This window comes from Scyliorhinus torazame, chromosome 7, assembly GCF_047496885.1.
Source record: "Scyliorhinus torazame isolate Kashiwa2021f chromosome 7, sScyTor2.1, whole genome shotgun sequence".
Taxonomy (NCBI): Eukaryota; Metazoa; Chordata; class Chondrichthyes; order Carcharhiniformes; family Scyliorhinidae; genus Scyliorhinus; species Scyliorhinus torazame.
Window position 1 is genome coordinate 105903419 of NC_092713.1, and position 17433 is coordinate 105920851.

The following is a 17433-nucleotide window of genomic DNA, read 5'->3' on the forward strand; positions in this document are numbered from 1 at the left end:
GTCCCCGACGACACCGAAATCGCGTTCGGCGATGCGGCAGAGAATCCCCGACGATGCCGAAATTGCGTTCGGCGATGCGGCAGAGAATCCCCGACGCTGAAATCGCGTTTGGCGATGTGGCAGAGAGTCCCCGACGACACCGAAATCGCGTTCGGCGATGTGGCAGAGAATCCCCAACGCTGCCGAAATCACGTTCGGCGATGCAGCAGAGAATCCCCGACGCTGAAATCGCGTTTGGCGATGCGGCAGAGAATCCCCGACGCCGAAATTGCGTTCGGCGATGTGGCAGAGAATCCCCAACGCTGCCGAAATCACGTTCGGCGATGCAGCAGAGAATCCCCGACGCCAAACTCGCGTTTGGCGATGTGGCAGAGAGTCCCCGACGACACCGAAATCGCGTTCGGCGATGCGGCAGAGAATCCCCGACGATGCCGAAATTGCGTTCGGCGATGTGGCAGAGAATCCCCAACGCTGCCGAAATCACGTTCGGCGATGCGGCAGAGAATCTCCGACGCCAAAATCGCGTTTGGCGATGTGGCAGAGAGTCCCCGACGACACCGAAATCGCGTTCGGCGATGCGGCAGAGAATCCCCGACGATGCCGAAATTGCGTTCGGCGATGTGGCAGAGAATCCCCAACGCTGCCGAAATCACGTTCGGCGATGCAGCAGAGAATCTCCGACGATGCTGAAATCGCGTTCGGCGATGCGGCAGAGAATCCCCGACGATGCTGAAATCGCGTTCGGCGATGCGGCAGAGAATCCCCGACGATGCCAAAATCGTGTTCGGCGATGCGGCAGAAACTCCCCAACGTTGCCAAAATTGCGTTCGGCGATGCGGCAGAGAATCCCCGACGCCGCCGAAATCGCGTTCGGCGATGCGGCATAGAATCCCCGATGATGCCGAAATCGCGTTCGCCGATGCGGCATAGAATCCCCGATGATGCCGCAATCGGGTGCGGCATGGATCTCTCATGGTCTCACCCGCGGGGAACTCAACGTAGCGGCTGCAGACACAGTCCAGCGCTGCCTCAGTTGGCGGACAGCCGATCCGCGGGCAGGGGTGGACATATTCAGGGCTGGGGACACTGTGGTGGGGTGGTCCGGGGAGCGCAGGCCGGTCGAAGGGGGGGACTATTTCGCGGGCCGGGTCCACGAGTGGCATCCGTCATGAAGCACGGCACGGCCACTGCCGGGTGCTCTACGCTGCCTCCCTGCTAGCCCCCAGCAAAATGGAGAATCGGTGGCCATTTTACGCCAGTTTCCCGCCATCGTTCCCATGCCGGCGTGGGGACATAGTCTCCAAATCGGAGAATCCAGCCCAATATTTCAGGTCGATGACTCTCCCTTGGAACTGGTAAAAGTTAGAAATGTCATAGATGTTAAGCAAGTAAAAGGAAAGAGGATGGAAAAACAGAGGAAACAGGAGAGATTAAATCACACGACTGTAGGTGCTACAGAGCTAAAAAGAGTGGTTATGGGACATGTGAATAAAAAGAAGGTGTGTTTAGAAGAGATGTGAATGACAGAATAATGAATAATGATCGAGGGGCTTGGAGGAAGAAAAAGGAAGACATGTCAGAACCACTGGTATGGAACAGTGCATCATAGAACAGATGAGACAGGAATACGGCAGCTCCTAATTCATGTCTGTCTGTATGTAGAAACTGAGAAAACAGAATGGAGTTACCCCACGAGCAGCGCCCCACAATGAGCGAGACTCTGGAGTTGAGTTAAATCTGGGAGCTTGAGAAAATAAATCTTAATTTTTTACCTTCCGAAAACCTAACACAAATTGCTGGTGATTGAAGGGTAGATATTTAAGTTTCTCAGGTCTAAGGAAGACATCAAAAACAAAGGTATCCTAGTGGGGTTAGCCAAGGGAGTTAACTAAGGCAGTTACTCACTGGCTCAGACTGGTTCCTGAAACAGGAGAGGCTGAGAATATAAAAACAGGCCTCAATAGTGCAGACTGAACGGAGGGATAGCTGCTGTGTGTGAAATTCTGGAATTGAGGTAAGTGTGGGAGTTTAGGGAAGTGGGAGAGGGAGGCATTTCAGTGCTTTGTTTCCAATACTACATCCGCAGGTCAGTGGAGCAGGAGGAGAGACCAAGGCCGGAGAGCTGGGAGATAAGCTGCACCAGTCCTACAGCATGGAGTGAACATGCCCAGGGGATATCACAGATAAGTGTTTGGTCGATGAGTATTTCTCTCTTCTACCTTTTTGGACTTGCTTTGAGATTGAAGACTAGATAGAAAACATTAGTGTGAAAACTAAAGATCAGCAGTAAAATTAAACAAATTGAAAATCCAATTAAATATGGGATGGCGTGTCGGGCGATGTGTCGTAGCTACAGTATGTGGGAGGTGGTGGACTCCATTGCGGTTCATAGTGAGCACATCTGCAGCAAATGCTGGCTGCTCAAGTCGTAGTTCGTGATAGTATAGTTAGGGGAATAGACACTGTTTTCTATAGCCAGGATTGAGAGTCCAACGGCTGTGTTGTCTGCCCAGTGCCAGGGTTCGGGAAATCTACACCGGGCTGGAGATGAATTCACAGTGTGGGGGGGAGGATTCCGTTGTCCTGGTCCATGTAGATTGAGGAAAGAGGTTCTGTTTTGTAGACCTTGAATGAGTCCACACCGAGTAGGTTGAATTAAATAAAGTTTTATTGCAACAAACTATTATTTCCAATACATGAAAGATCCCCGCCGGATCTCTCCTGTCGGTACCAAAACAGGCCAACTTTATACAAGGGATAATCGAACAGGGTTTAGAGTTCCCCGCCCACTTACCGGAGGAGCTCATAGTCGGCAAGGTTTACGGAGAATCTAATTGTTGCTACCCCGTGCTGGTTAGGACATCCCCCCACCATCACCCTCCCCAAAGTCTGAAGAATCCTCTGATGGCTGCAGAGAAGGAGGGCACCGGATTTGTTTTGACTCTGTCATTGCGTGGGGCACCCGTGGCGTTGGATCGGGTGGCATGTATTGGGAAGACGAACATCACTTCCAACTGGAACGTCGTGGCAGAGGCCCTGCCTGAGACTGCCGTTCTGTTGATTCCTCTTCGGAGGCCACCGATGCCTGTTTCCATATCCGAATCAGTGTCAGCTCTTCTCTCATGTCGATGTCTGGGCCCCCTTGCGGAAGATAGCCACAGTCTCACTGGCTAGGGGCACGCTGCTGCCTCCTCTAGTACAAGCCTCAATCTCACTGATAGCCAAAAAAGACAAAGACCCAACAGAATGCGGGTCCGACAGACCCATTTGGCTGCTAAATGTGGACGTGAAAATACTGATCAAGGTCCTAGCCAAGCGACCGGAGGATTGTGTACCAGAGGTGGTGGCACAGAACCAACCGGGCTTTGTCAAAGGTAGACAGCTAACATCCAACATCAGGTGCCCGCTGAACATGATAATGACCCCACCCAGGGAGAGAACACCAGAGGTGATCGTCTCCCTGGACGCAGAAAAGACCTTCGACAGAGTCGAATGGATGTACCTTATAGAGGTACTGGAGCGGTTCAGGCTGAGAGTAGGGTTCACCGCCTGGGTGAAACTCCTGTACAGCACTGAGCGGACGGATGAACACCACCAGCTCTAAGTACTTCCAGCTGCACAGAGGCACAAGACAGGGATACCCATTGTCCCTACTGCTGTTCGCCGTAACAAATGAACCACTAGCGATCACACTCAGGGTGGCAAAGAATTGGAAGGGGATCTGGCGAGGAGACAGAGATCACAGAGTCTCACGCTATGCAGGTGACCTGCTCCTCTACATCTGGGACCCACAAAGCAGCATGGAGGGATCATGGCACTCTCTTGTAAACGTTTGTAGCCTTCTTGGGCTATAAGCTCAACCTGAGCAAAAGCGAGATATTCCCAGTGAACCTGTTAGGGGAAGGGGCAGAGCTGGAGGGACTGCCATTTAAACAGGCTCAACACAAATTCCGCTACCTGTGGATCCAAATCACCTATGATTGGACACGGACCCACAAAGGGAACCTGACCAGTCTGGTGGAGGAATTAAAAAAAGACCCACAGAGGTGGCACACACTCCCTGGCAGGGAGAGTGCAGGCGATCAAGATGAACATCCTGCTCAGGTTCCTCTTCCTGTTCAGATCCATACCGATCTACATCTCCAAGGCCTTCTTCAACTCAGTGGAAAAATTGATCATGGCGTTTGTGTGGGGAGGGGGTGGGGCTGGATGATGAAATCCTAGGATCCCCAAAAATGTCCTGCAGAGAACGAGAAGCATGGGGGGCCTAGCCCTCCCAAACCTGCAATATTAACACTGGGCTGCAACTGCGGAAAGGGTAAAGGGGCGGATCAAGGAGCCGAAAGCCAAATGGATGAGAACGGAGGAGGGCTCCTGCACTGTGCTCCCATCCCCACCGACCAAGCACTCAACGAACCAAGAGGTGATCGCCACACTCTAATCGTGGAACCAACTGCGACAGGACTTTGGTTTGACCAAAACATCCATTAAGGCCCTCATCAACAATAACCACAGGTTCGCATCAGCCAAAATGGTGGAGGCAGGGCAGGGGGGGGGGGCGGTGACGCTGACAGTTTGGGACTGCTACACAGACAACAGACTGACAACACTAGAGGAACTAACAGAGAAGTTCCAGCTGACAAGGGGAAACGAGCTAAGATATATGCAGGTCAAAATCTTCTTACGTAGGGACATACCCATGACCACCGCAACAATCGCTATTAGAGGACCTACTGAATGTGGACATCTTAGGGAAGGGGGAACTGCGCCAAACTGTGCAGGCGGCTACTGGGAAGATCACACACAACTGGACAAAACAAGGCAAAAGAAGGTGGAAGACCTACTTTTGAAATAAGGTGGGGGGGACTTTGGAGCGAAGCACTGCACAGGGTCAACTCCACCTCCACATGCACAAGGCTAAGCCTAATGCAGCTGGAAGTGGTACACAGAGCTCACTTAACCAGAACCCGAATGAGCAGGTTCTTCCCGGAGGTGGAAGACAATTGTGAACGGTGCCAAGGAGGCCCGGCCAACCACGCCCTCGTGTTCTGGTCTTGCCCAAGACTTGTTGGGTTATGGGCAGCCTTCTTTGAGCCATGTCCAAGGTGGTGGGGATGAGGGTGGAGCCATGCCCGAGAGTGGCAGTCTTTGGGGTATCAGAACAGCCAGATCTCTTTATGGGGAGGGGGGCCAACGCCTTTGCCTTTGCCTCCCTAATCACCTGCCAGAAAATGTTGCTCGGCTGGTGATCAGCAGCACCACCCAAAGCTGCAGACTGGCTGTCCGACATGTCGGAATTTCTCCAGATGGAGAAAATTAAATTTCCCATCAAGGGCCGGAAGAGGGCTTCCACAAAACATGGGAGCCATTCACCCAGTTGGTCCAAGACCTGTTTGTAGCCAACAGCTAATATGTCAGAGGGAGAGAAGAAGAAGCCACGGTAAAACTACAGACACAAATGAAAAGAAAGGGAGGGGGGGAGCGATAAATAGACATAGAGGCCAACCATGCACAACACATAACAATATACACAGCGTCACCCCAACAGGGACAGAGTAAAAGACCCGACGAGGGGAGAGGACATGCCAGACTACCAGAAGGGGAGGAGGATTAGGAGGAAAGGGGAGAGAGGGAAGCAGGCGATCCAACTAAAAAAGCGCCTGATGAAAAATAAGAAATTGTAACCAATGTAAATAACGAAAGACACCCAATGTATATATTTTTTCTGTGTATGCTCATGCTCATCTTTGCTCTGTATAATATGAAAAACCCTTAATAATTAAGGGCAGCATGGTGGCGCAGTGGGTTAGCCCTGCTGCCTCACGGCGCCGAGGTCACAGGTTCGATCCCAGCTCTGGGTCACTGTCCGTGTGGAGTTTGCACATTCTCCCCGTGTTTGCGGGGGTTTCGCCCCCACAACCCAAAGACGTGCAGGGTAGGTGGATTGGCCACGCTAAATTGCCCCTTAATTGGAAAAAATTAATTGGGTGCTTTAAATTTATTTAAAATAACATTAAAAAAAAGACCAAGTAGTGATTTGTGGTCCATGATGATAGTGAATTGGTAGCTGTACATGTATTGTGGAATTTCTTTACCGTGAAAACCAACGGCAGGCCTTCCTCTTCGATATTCACATATTTACGTTCAGCCGACCAATGTCTGGGAGGCGACAGCAATTGATCGATCCCTGCCATCTGCCATCCATTGGGACAGAACGGCTCCAATGCCATCTGATGATGCATCACATGTGACGATGGGGCGGGCTTGGCGGGATCATAGTGGTTCAACAACCCAGATGACGACAGTTGTTTCTTCACTTGTCTGCGGTTTATGCTCCCTCTGGGGCCTACGACCACATGCCCCACAATGGCCTGGTTCCCCCTCTGCAGATTCTGGGGAGGTATCCCGTTGGGAGGATTCAGTTTTCGACCAACAGATCGGGCCGGAACAGCGCTCTGTCCTGGGTAGATTACCGGTCTAGGGAGGGGTCGCCTGCCAGGAAGGGCATGTCCTAACTTCCAATCCTGTGGATTTCCTGCACCCTTCGCTCACCACTTTCACAGGACAGTGAGATGTGCACTGCTTGCTGTAGATTTGAGGACAGTTCGGCCAGCAATTTTTTCGGGGTAGCTGCATTATTGATGCTTCTGACCAAATGGTCACGAGGCATTTCTGACAGGGTGTTGCCAAACTTGCAGAATTCGACTATCTTTCATAATCTCAACACAAACCTGGTGATGGACTCACACCGAGTCCTGTCCATTGCATTAAAGCGATACCTCTGCACAATTACAGATGGTGTCTGGTTGAAATGTTGCCCCACCAGTGTTATTAGTTGTTTGAAAGTATGAGTGTCAGTAGCCGCTGGATATGTGAGGCTTCATATCATACCATAGATATGTGTGCCACAGAGAAAAAGTAAAGTATTCTTTCCGCATATTGAGTCCAATCTTCCAAACTGACGTCAAACACATCTAATCTTCCGAACAGAGGCATGGTTTAAACGGGGAAAAAAATTCCAACCGTTACCCAGTGGGGTTAGTGAGATAGCTTATCTGTAGCTGTAGCAGTGTTGATATCAGACGAGTTGAACCCTCATCGCCAGTTTGGTAGACCTTGAAGAAGTCCATACCGAGTAGATTGAATGAAATAAAGTTTTATTACAATAAACTATTATTTACAGTACATTTTTAAAATTTCTTTTTCTTTTTTTAAATAAATTTAGAGTATCCAATTATTTTTCTTTTCCAATTAAGGGGCAATTTAGCATGGCCAATCCACATAACCTGCAATCTTTGGGTTGTGGGGGTGAAACTCACGCAGACATGGGGAGAATGTGCAAACTCCACACGGACAGTGACCCAGGGCTGAGATTCGAACCCGGGTCCTCAGTGCCGCAGTCCCAGTGCTAACCACTGCGCCACATGCTGCCCCCATTATTTACAATACATGAAAGATTCCTGCCGGGTCTCTCCAGTAGGTACCAAAACATGCCGATTGTATACAAGGGATATTCAAACAGGCTTTAGATTTCCCTGTCCCCTTAATGGGAAACCTATATTCGGCGAGGTTTAAGGGAAGTCGAATTGTTGCTACTCCGTAAGCCCTGCGCTAGTTATGACATTCTGCATAGAGAGTTTGAGGAGCTAGGCACCAAATTAAACCACAGAACCTCCAAAGTTATAATTTCTGGATTATTATCTGAGGCAGGTATAAATTGTCATAGGGTACAGAAAATTATAGAGTTGAATACATGGCTCAAAGACTAATGTGGGAGAAGTGTTTTTTAGTTTGTGGAGCACAGGCATCAGTACTGGGGAAAGTGGTGGCTGTACCATTGGGATGGCCTACATCTGAACCATGCTGGGACCAGCGCTCTTGCAAACTAGGGAACTAGAGAGAGCTTTAAAATAAAATTGAATTTTTCAAAATTGGTATTGAATAATTAATATTCTTGATTATTCGGTGACTTTGGGCTGGATTCTCCGATTCTACTACCAGAAAGTTGGCGCTGCCCCTGCACCGATCCTCCGTCTGGTGGGGGACTAGCAGCTATGACGCGTAAAGCCCCCAGCTTTACCTGCAGATACGGCCGGAGAATGGCCAGGTCCGTGGCCGCACATCTGCACGGTGGTGGTCTGCGCAGCCGCTCTGTGCAACATAGCGCCGGCCACACGCGGACCCGGCCTGCCAAAAACTGCCCCCCCCACCCCCCTGTAGCCAGCCTTGCCACCCCCGGACCACCCTCCCACCAGTCCCCCCAGCCTCCGACAAATGCCGCACTGCCAGCGGAATGGCTCCCACCCCACCCCCCCCCCCCCCTTGACTGTGGCAGCGCTGGACACAGTCCGCAGCCGCCACGTGAGGTCGCCGAACAGTATGAACACATGTGTCCCATGAATCGGGGATTCGGCCCATCGGGGGAGGAGCATCGGGGAGGGCCTCAGGTGACATCCTCAGGCCGTCCGTACGGCGTGTGGCATACTCCCTGGGTACGTCGTTTTTTTGAGGGGGCGGAGCATTTCAGAAACAACACCGCGCGTGATTTCAGCATCGGCGATCGGAGAATCCCGCTCTTAGAGTTAGTTTCCATTTACTCACAGGGACATTGGGCTGGTTCCTCCGCCCCGACGCACCACATTTCTATTTTAGCGCGCCGGCGGGATGCTCCGTTACGCCGGCTGATCAATCGAGTTTCCCATCGTGCAGCAGCCCCACGCCGTCGGGAAACCCCTGAACTGCCGGCAAAATGGAGCATCCCGCCGGAGGAGAAAGCAGTGTGTTAGCTCAATACACAGCATGAGTCCAGCGAAGAACTCCTTCACTTGTTAAATAATATAGTGGGTATAACTAATGAGCATCCAGACACACACAAACGGTCCCTGAATACTCTCCAGTGTCAGGGATTGTACCAGTTCACAAAATGACTGCGGCTTAACAGTAATGCAAAAAACAGCTTATTTAATGTATGGATTAGAATGAGCTGCTCTGTCATTTCTTCCTGCATTTCAGTTGTTTTATTACAATTATTTAATTTAAATCAATCTTTTTCCTTACTGGTTGAGTACTGCCAATCTTTCTGTAACAGGACAAGTAAGACAGTCTGACGTGATTGCTGTCTTGGCTGGTCCAGTGAACACACAATCTAGATAACGCCAATTGTTTATAACCTCTGGGTGACTGCGTGAGGAGAAAGGGTATGTTGTTTCTGGGTGGCAACCAGCTAGGCATAAAGAAATGATTATTCTGGAGTTTTGCTCAATTATGCAGTTATGCACAAGTTTCTCGGGAAATTCAACATGTGGGTACATTGCACATCCTCGGCAGAAGGGCTGGGCTTAATCAACTGAATGGAGTTTTTCCAGTTTCATGAACCTTTTATGATGACAAATTGCTTCTCTTCCAAAGTCTGTTCCTTCCAATTGGCAAGTAAAGGGTAATTTTAACCCCCAAAATTGGACTAACTCACCTCCAACCAGCTCAATTCCAGATTTATCACGGGTGGAATATCTACAGGGAGTGCTGGGCAGCTAATCTTCTCCCAGTACATGGCTGGCTTTTAAAATATTATAAGGGGAGGCTGACATTTACCCTGCCTTACAAATTCATCCTGGACAGCCAGGTTTATCAAGTCTCAGCATATCGGCAGCTGAAAGGAGCCAGTGACAGCTTCGAGAAAGGGGTTAGTGCCTTTACAGCATTGCTCATGGGCCAGGAAGAGTAGGAGTGGTCCCCATACTACCCATCCCTGGCAACAATGCCTTTGAGGATTGCTCCAATCTTCATGTTATCTCACCCCTGCACCCCCCCTCCCCCTCCCCCCCAACACACACACAACCTCTAACTCAGCATCAGGCTCCCCAACTGGACCTGTGATTTCCACCAGAGTGCTCCTCGTCTGACAGGAAATCAAGTCTATCAATCACACTGACTTCCAGGCAGAGAACCTGTTCAAAAGAGGTGGACCTTGTGGAGACAAAATTCCATATCCAAAATCCCTCCCTGAGTCCCAGACATTCCACTGCTCAACTTTTACAACACATCCCAGTCAGAAGCAGACCCTATGGGTGGAATCTTACCAGAATTTGGCAAAGTGTCAGGCTCAGACTGAAAACTGGCGTGTAACTGTCCAGTTGCATAGACCAGTTTTCTCTCTAAATATTGAGCATCTTAGCAGGAAAAAAATGAGTGGGTGGGATTTATGCTGTCACTTTGGCAGGGCAGGGCCTCATGGTGCCAGCAACCGGCTCCACAGAGATAGGGGTTGTTACGTTCTGGTGTTTGGCCGGACGGAATTAGTGCAGTAGAAAACGCCTAGTTACTGACTAGTTGAATGTTTATTGTTAAACAATAACGTGGGTCAGATAACAATAAGAAAACTATCAAAATCAATAACTACTATATTATTATTAAATTATCTAAGAGCTACTACATATGTGACTATCCACCACTTCGACTATCTCCAGACTTCCTGAGGTAACAGTGTCATATGGTTGTTCTTTACTGCCGCCTGCTGGTTGGAGGTTGTATCTATTAATATTTACATGATTGCGTATGTATATTATCACATCCCTTTCCTTTGGAAATGAACAATATTTACATACATTATTTAAATTTAATATACAATACCTATGATACGCTAAACGCATATATAAACACTTCAATTATTTACATGTTCAAAGTCCATCACAAATTCAGTCCATCACAAATTCAATCTGTCTGGCTTTCTTCTTTGTCTTGTCGACCTAAGCACTGGTTGAACTTGTGAGTTTGACTGGCTCTCAGCTGTTGTTGAAGATGATTCTTGCTGAGTTTCTGCACTTTGTACATCTTCAACTTGTTCTATTTCTGTGTGCTGAGGTAGATATTTTTCAGTTGTCCTGAGGTTGGTTTCAACATCATCCGGTGGTTCTGAAATAACATGTTGATGAACCTTCAGTTTCTTCCTCGAACTTGCCCTTCATCAGTGACGATGATATATTACTGGAGACCTGATGGTTGGATTACCTTTGCACACTTCAACCATCCATTTTCATCAGGATTTTTTACCTTGACTGTGTCATTCTTTGCTAACGGTTACAGACATCTTGTCGATCAATATTACCTCTTTTGCCTCCTTTTTTGAAATGTGAGCTTCTTCACAAGTTTTTGATTAGTTAGTCCCTATGAGAGACATGGTAAGGTAAGTTCTGAGTTGTAGATTCATTAGCAATTGTGAAGGTGATAACCCATTAATCAATGGTGCTGCTCTATAGCTAAGTTAATGTGAGATATGGATCTTCCCGGCTGTCCATAGCTTTTTTTGAGTAGCTGCTTCACAATGTGAATACTTTTTTCAGCCTTCCCATTGGATTGCAGATAAAGAGGACTAGAAGCAATATGTCGAAAATCATAGCTCTGTGCGAATTTTGTCCATTCATGACAGCTAAAACATGGGTCATTATCGCTCATGACAATTTGAGGTATTCCATGACGAGCAAAAATGTCCTTGGTATGTTTGGTGACACACCTGGCTGGTGAGCTGGCTAGTTGTACCACTTCTGGAAAGTTAGCGAAATAGTCGATCACTAACAGGTATTCTGTTCCTGCCAGATAAACAGATCCATCCCCACTTTCTGTCAAGGAATTATTATTATTTCTCCCATTTGCATTGGTTCTTTTCGTTGTTTGTACTGAAATTTCAGCACGGGCAGCATGGTCGGACAGTGGTTAGCACTCTGGCTTCACAGTGCCAGGGTCCCATGTTCGATTCCCGGCTTGGGTCACTGTCTGTGCAGAGTCTGCACGTTCTCCCTGAATCTGCGTGGGTTTCCTCCGGGTGCTCCGGTTTCCTCCCACAAGTCCCAAAAGACGTGCTTGTTAGGTAATTTGGACATTCTGAATTCTCCCTCTGTGTACCCCCACAGGTGCCGGAATGTGGTGACTAGGGGATTTTCATAGTAACTTCATTGCAGTGTTAATGTAAGCCTCCTTGTGACAATAAAGATTATTATTATTTTACGGTGGAGGCAGGACCGTCATAAGTCTTCTGGACGCCAGGAAACTGCTGGCCCCCAGCCAGATGCCGTGCCTCTGGAATGATTTCTCGCTGTATTGCTGGAGATGCAAAGTCAGAGCCTGGAAATCCAGGAGGCATTGCCAGTGACATTCCTGCAACTGAAAAAAAGCCAATTTGAGGAGTCCCAAAGCATTCAGTTGGAGATGTTTCTGGCATTGCATGGCACCCAGGCTATCACTGCAAATGTGATGACCACATAGGAAAGCCTGCGGTAGGATATCCGAGCCATGCTTGGTGGAGTCCATGGCATGCCTCAGTCTCTGAGGACCATGGCTGAAGGTCTCGAGAGCTTGGACCAGTCACAGAGGACCATTGCTAAGGGGCTGCACAGCTTGGTCCAGACACAGAGAACCATTGCTGAGGGTTCGACACCTTGGTGCAGACAGACGATTGTGGGCCTCCAGGGCACCCCGATGGAGGAGAAAACGCAGGTTCCCATCCTGGGGCCTTCGATCAAGGAGACTCTGTCTATCTGCAGCCATTCTGAATCCCCCTTCCTGATACCGGCACAACTCAGGCAGCGTGTAGAAGAGGGTGATGTGGCAACACCAGTGACACCCAAAGGTCAGCCGGGTCCTGCCCCTCCAAAGGACGCCTGCTAAGGGCATCTCAGGCTACAGGGCGCAGAAGGCAGCAGGCCACCTCCACCTCTGATATGCATCCTGGACGTACCAAGACGTAGTGATAGGCTTCATAAGAGTAGGCATGGCTGAATCAGACACCATTAGTAAGGAGGGTAGATAATGTAGCACTGTAACGATTCACCACATTAAAGAATTTAATTGGCACGGGGCCAATGCGGTGGGAATGATTATCTTGCCCATGGTCTTTACGGAATACTAGCCTCCCAGCTAGGGGCGGGGGATCTCTATTAACCTCTGTGTAAAAGGTTGGCCAGTAAAGCACTGACCAGTGAGGAATCTGGTAGGGATCTACTGGGCAGTATATTTATCATATTGTAAATAAAATTTTGTTTCTTTATTTTACTTGGCGTGGACTCGCGTGCCCTTCTTACACCCTCAACACCACTGCCTTTGATCCCTATCCCAGAGGGAGGGTATATCGCCCCATCTGAACTCGAACTAATGTTTCGAGTCCAGATGACCCTTCCACCCAAATCGGGAGCCCCATCCCCCAGGCCATTGAAACCCAACATCTGAGAAATTCACCAGTGGTTGTGAGAATGTCACCATTGAAGAACCCTTGCATACTACTGTCTGAGTGGAGCCAACTGCTTGGATGGAAAAATAAACCTCGCAAATCAGCCACGGAGCTCTGTCATAATGAACAATGCACAAAAATCCATTGAAAAAAGCTGGGTGCAGACAAGCCCCAGGTGTGCAATCGAGAAAGCTCTTGAGAGTTAATGGAGTGTGAAATGCAGTGTAAACAAATAATCTCAATGTGTCCTATGAAGCAGACAGCAGCTGGTGCAACCTAGCACTTGGCTCGTAAACGTTTTGACAAAGTGTCATCCTTTAACGAAGCACCATCGGCTTTGATAAAGAGTCACCCAGACTCGAAAGGTTAGCTCCCCTTTCTCTCCACAGATGATGTCAGACCTGCTGAGATTGTCTAGCACTTTTTGTTTTTGTTTCTGGTTTTGGCTCGGAAAAGTTAATGGGATGTGAAATCTAATATAAACAAGCAAGTACAAAAAGATAAAAGCAGGCAGACCTACAACAGTGAAACCGCAGAGCCCATTGAAACTTAAAAGGGTATGAAATGCTTCTCCAAGAAATGAGCTCCAGAATGGCTCTGTCCTGTGAGAGGATTTTAGGACAAGTTGCAGCTGTGATTTGTACTGTTACGTGGTGTTAAACATGAAACAAAGTAGGCTTCAAGGCTTCACAGACCTACCGCGGCCCTAATTTCAGCGGGAGCGGTGGGCAAGTGATTTCTGGGAGGTAAGTGTATCCTTTAAAAACTCTTACCTTCACAGGAACAGGCCAGTCGATTTCAGCGGGAGTGGTGGGCAAGTGATTTCTGGGAGGTAAGTGTATCCTTTAAAAACTCTTACCTTCACAGGAACAGGCCAGTTGATTTCAGCGGGAGCGGTGGGCAAGTGATTTCTGGGAGGTAAGTGTATCCTTTAAAAACTCTTACCTTCACAGGAACAGGCCAGTTGATTTCAGCGGGAGCGGTGGGCAAGTGATTTCTGGGAGGTAAGTGTATCCTTTAAAAACTCTTACCTTCATAGGAACAGGCCAGTCGATTTCAGCGGGAGCGGTGGGCAAGTGATTTCTGGGAGGTAAGTGTATCCTTTAAAAACTCTTACCTTCACAGGAGCAGGCCAGTCGATTTCAGCGGGAGCGGTGGGCAAGTGATTTCTGGGAGGTAAGTGTATCCTTTAAAAACTCTTACCTTCACAGGAACAGGCCAGTTGATTTCAGCGGGAGCGGTGGGCAAGTGATTTCTGGGAGGTAAGTGTATCCTTTAAAAACTCTTACCTTCATTAGAACAGGCCAGTCGATTTCAGCGGGAGCGGTGGGCAAGTGATTTCTGGGAGGTAAGTGTATCCTTTAAAAAAAAACACTTCTTTTCTGTTTTATTTTTTTCGACCCGCGGACTTCTGGGAAGACCCCCCCCCCAACCAATAAATTCTGGTGGAGAGGAAACCCGAGACACTACACGTGTAGTGTCTCCCACCCGCCCTCCTCCTCTATCCTAATAATAAGACCAATTGGTGTGAGATAAGTGCCATATTATATTATTATTATATTATATTATTAGCATTGTGCAGGTCAAGGTTCGGAGGTGGAGGAGCAGTCTCTGTCAGGGAGAGAACCTGAGAACATCGAAGACACTCAGAAGGTAAGAAGGTAAGTAAGTGATTTTTACTCATTTTTACTTTTATACCTTTTTCAAATTGTGTGTGTCGGGGGAAACTGAAGTGACATCACAGAAAAGCTGTGACCTGAGTGGCTGGTTGGGAATCTACACTTAATTTAAAAAATTAAGCATTGGTAACTAATTAAACATAATTACTTAATTATAATTTAGAGGGGTATCTAAGCCAGAGATCGGAGAGTACTATATTTAGCTTTCGCATTTCTATTAGAAATCTAGTGCTAGGAAACAGATAGTTAGCAGTAACTTTGAAATTAAAAAAAATATATATATAAAAAATAAAAAAAATTTAAATTTTTTAAAATTAATTGACGTAATGTCAGTTAGAGGGGTGCAGTGCTCTGACTGTGAGATGTGGCAGGTCTGGGAGGCTTCCAGCGTCCAGGATGGCTTCATCTGCAGAAAGTGCACCCAACTGGAGCTCCTCACAGACCGCATGGTTCGGTTGGAGCAGCAATTGGATGCACTTAGGAGCATGCAGGTGGCGGAAAGCGTCATAGATCGCAGTTATGTAAATGTGGTCACACCCAAGGTGCAGGCAGAGAAATGGGTGACCACCAGAAAGGGCAGGCAGTCAGTGCAGGAATCCCCTGTGGTTGTCCCCCTCTCGAACAGATATACCCCTTTGGATACTGTCGGGGGGGATAGCCTATCAGGGGAAAACAGCAGCAGCCAGAACAGTGGCACCACGGCTGGCTCTGATGTTCAGAAGGGAGGGTCAAAGCGCAGAAGAGCAATAGTAATAGGGGACTCTATAGTCAGGGGCACAGATAGGCGCTTCTGTGGACGTGAAAGAGACTCCAGGATGGTATGTTGCCTCCCTGGTGCCAGGGTCCAGGATGTCTCCGAACGGGTAGAGGGCATCCTGAAGGGGGAGGGCAAACAGGCAGAGGTCGTTGTACATATTGGTACTAACGACATAGGCAGGAAGGGGCATGAGGTCCTGCAGCAGGAGTTCAGGGAGCTAGGCAGAAAGTTAAAAGACAGGACCTCTAGGGTTGTAATCTCGGGATTACTCCCTGTGCCACGTGCCAGTGAGGATAGAAATAGGAAGATAGAGCAGCTAAACACGTGGCTAAACAGCTGGTGTAGGAGGGAGGGTTTCCGTTATCTGGACCACTGGGAGCTCTTTCGGGGCAGGTGTGACCTGTATAAGAAGGACGGGTTGCATCTAAACCGGAGAGGCATAAATATCCTGGCCGCGAGGTTTGCTAGTGTCACACGGGAGGGTTTAGACTAGTATGGCAGGGGGGTGGGCACGGGAGCAATAGGTCAGAAGGTGAGAGCATTGAGGGAGAACTAGGGAATAGGGACAATGTGGCTCTGAGGCAGAGCAGACAGGGAGAAGTTGCTGAACACAGCGGGTCTGGTGGCCTGAAGTGCATATGTTTTAATGCAAGAAGTATTACGGGTAAGGCAGATGAACGTAGAGCTTGGATTAGTACTTGGAACTATGATGTTGTTGCCATTACAGAGACCTGGTTGAGGGAAGGGCAGGAATGGCAGCTAAACGTTCCAGGATTTAGATGTTTCAGGCGGGATAGAGGGGGATGTAAAAGGGGAGGCGGAGTTGCGCTACTGGTTCGGGAGAATATCACAGCTGTACTGCGGGAGGACACCTCAGAGGGCAGTGAGGCTATATGGGTAGAGATCAGGAATAAGAAGGGTGCAGTCACAATGTTGGGGGTTTACTACAGGCCTCCCAACAGCCAGCGGGAGATAGAGGAGCAGATAGGTAGACAGATTTTGGAAAAGAGTAAAAACAACAGGGTTGTGGTGATGGGAGATTTCAACTTCCCCAATATTGACTGGGACTCACTTAGTGCCAGGGGCTTAGACGGGGCGGAGTCTGTAAGGAGCATCCAGGAGGGCTTCTTAAAACAGTATGTAGACAGTCCAACTAGGGAAGGGGCGGTACTGGACCTGGTATTGTGGAATGAGCCCGGCCAGGTGGTAGATGTTTCAGTAGGGGAGCATTTCGGTAACAGTGACCACAATTCAGTAAGTTTTAAAGTACTGGTGGACAAGGATAAGAGTGGTCCTAGGATGAATGTGCTAAATTGGGGGAAGGCTAATTATAACAATATTAGGCGGGAACTGAAGAACATAGATTGGGGGCGGATGTTTGAGGGCAAATCAACATCTGACATGTGGGAGGCTTTCAAGTGTCAGTTGAAAGGAATTCAGGACCGGCATGTTCCTGTGAGGAAGAAGGATAAATACGGCAATTTTCGGGAACATTGGATAACGAGAGATATTGTAGGCCTCGTCAAAAAGAAAAAGGAGGCATTTGTCAGGGCTAAAAGGCTGGGAACAGACGAAGCCTGCGTGGAATATAAGGAAAGTAGGAAGGAACTTAAGCAAGGAGTCAGGAGGGCTAGAAGGGGTCACGAAAAGTCATTGGCAAATAGGGTTAAGGAAAATCCCAAGGCTTTTTACACATACATAAAAAGCAAGAGGGTAGCCAGGGAAAGGGTTGGCCGACTGAAGGATAGGCAAGGGAATCTATGTGTGGAGCCAGAGGA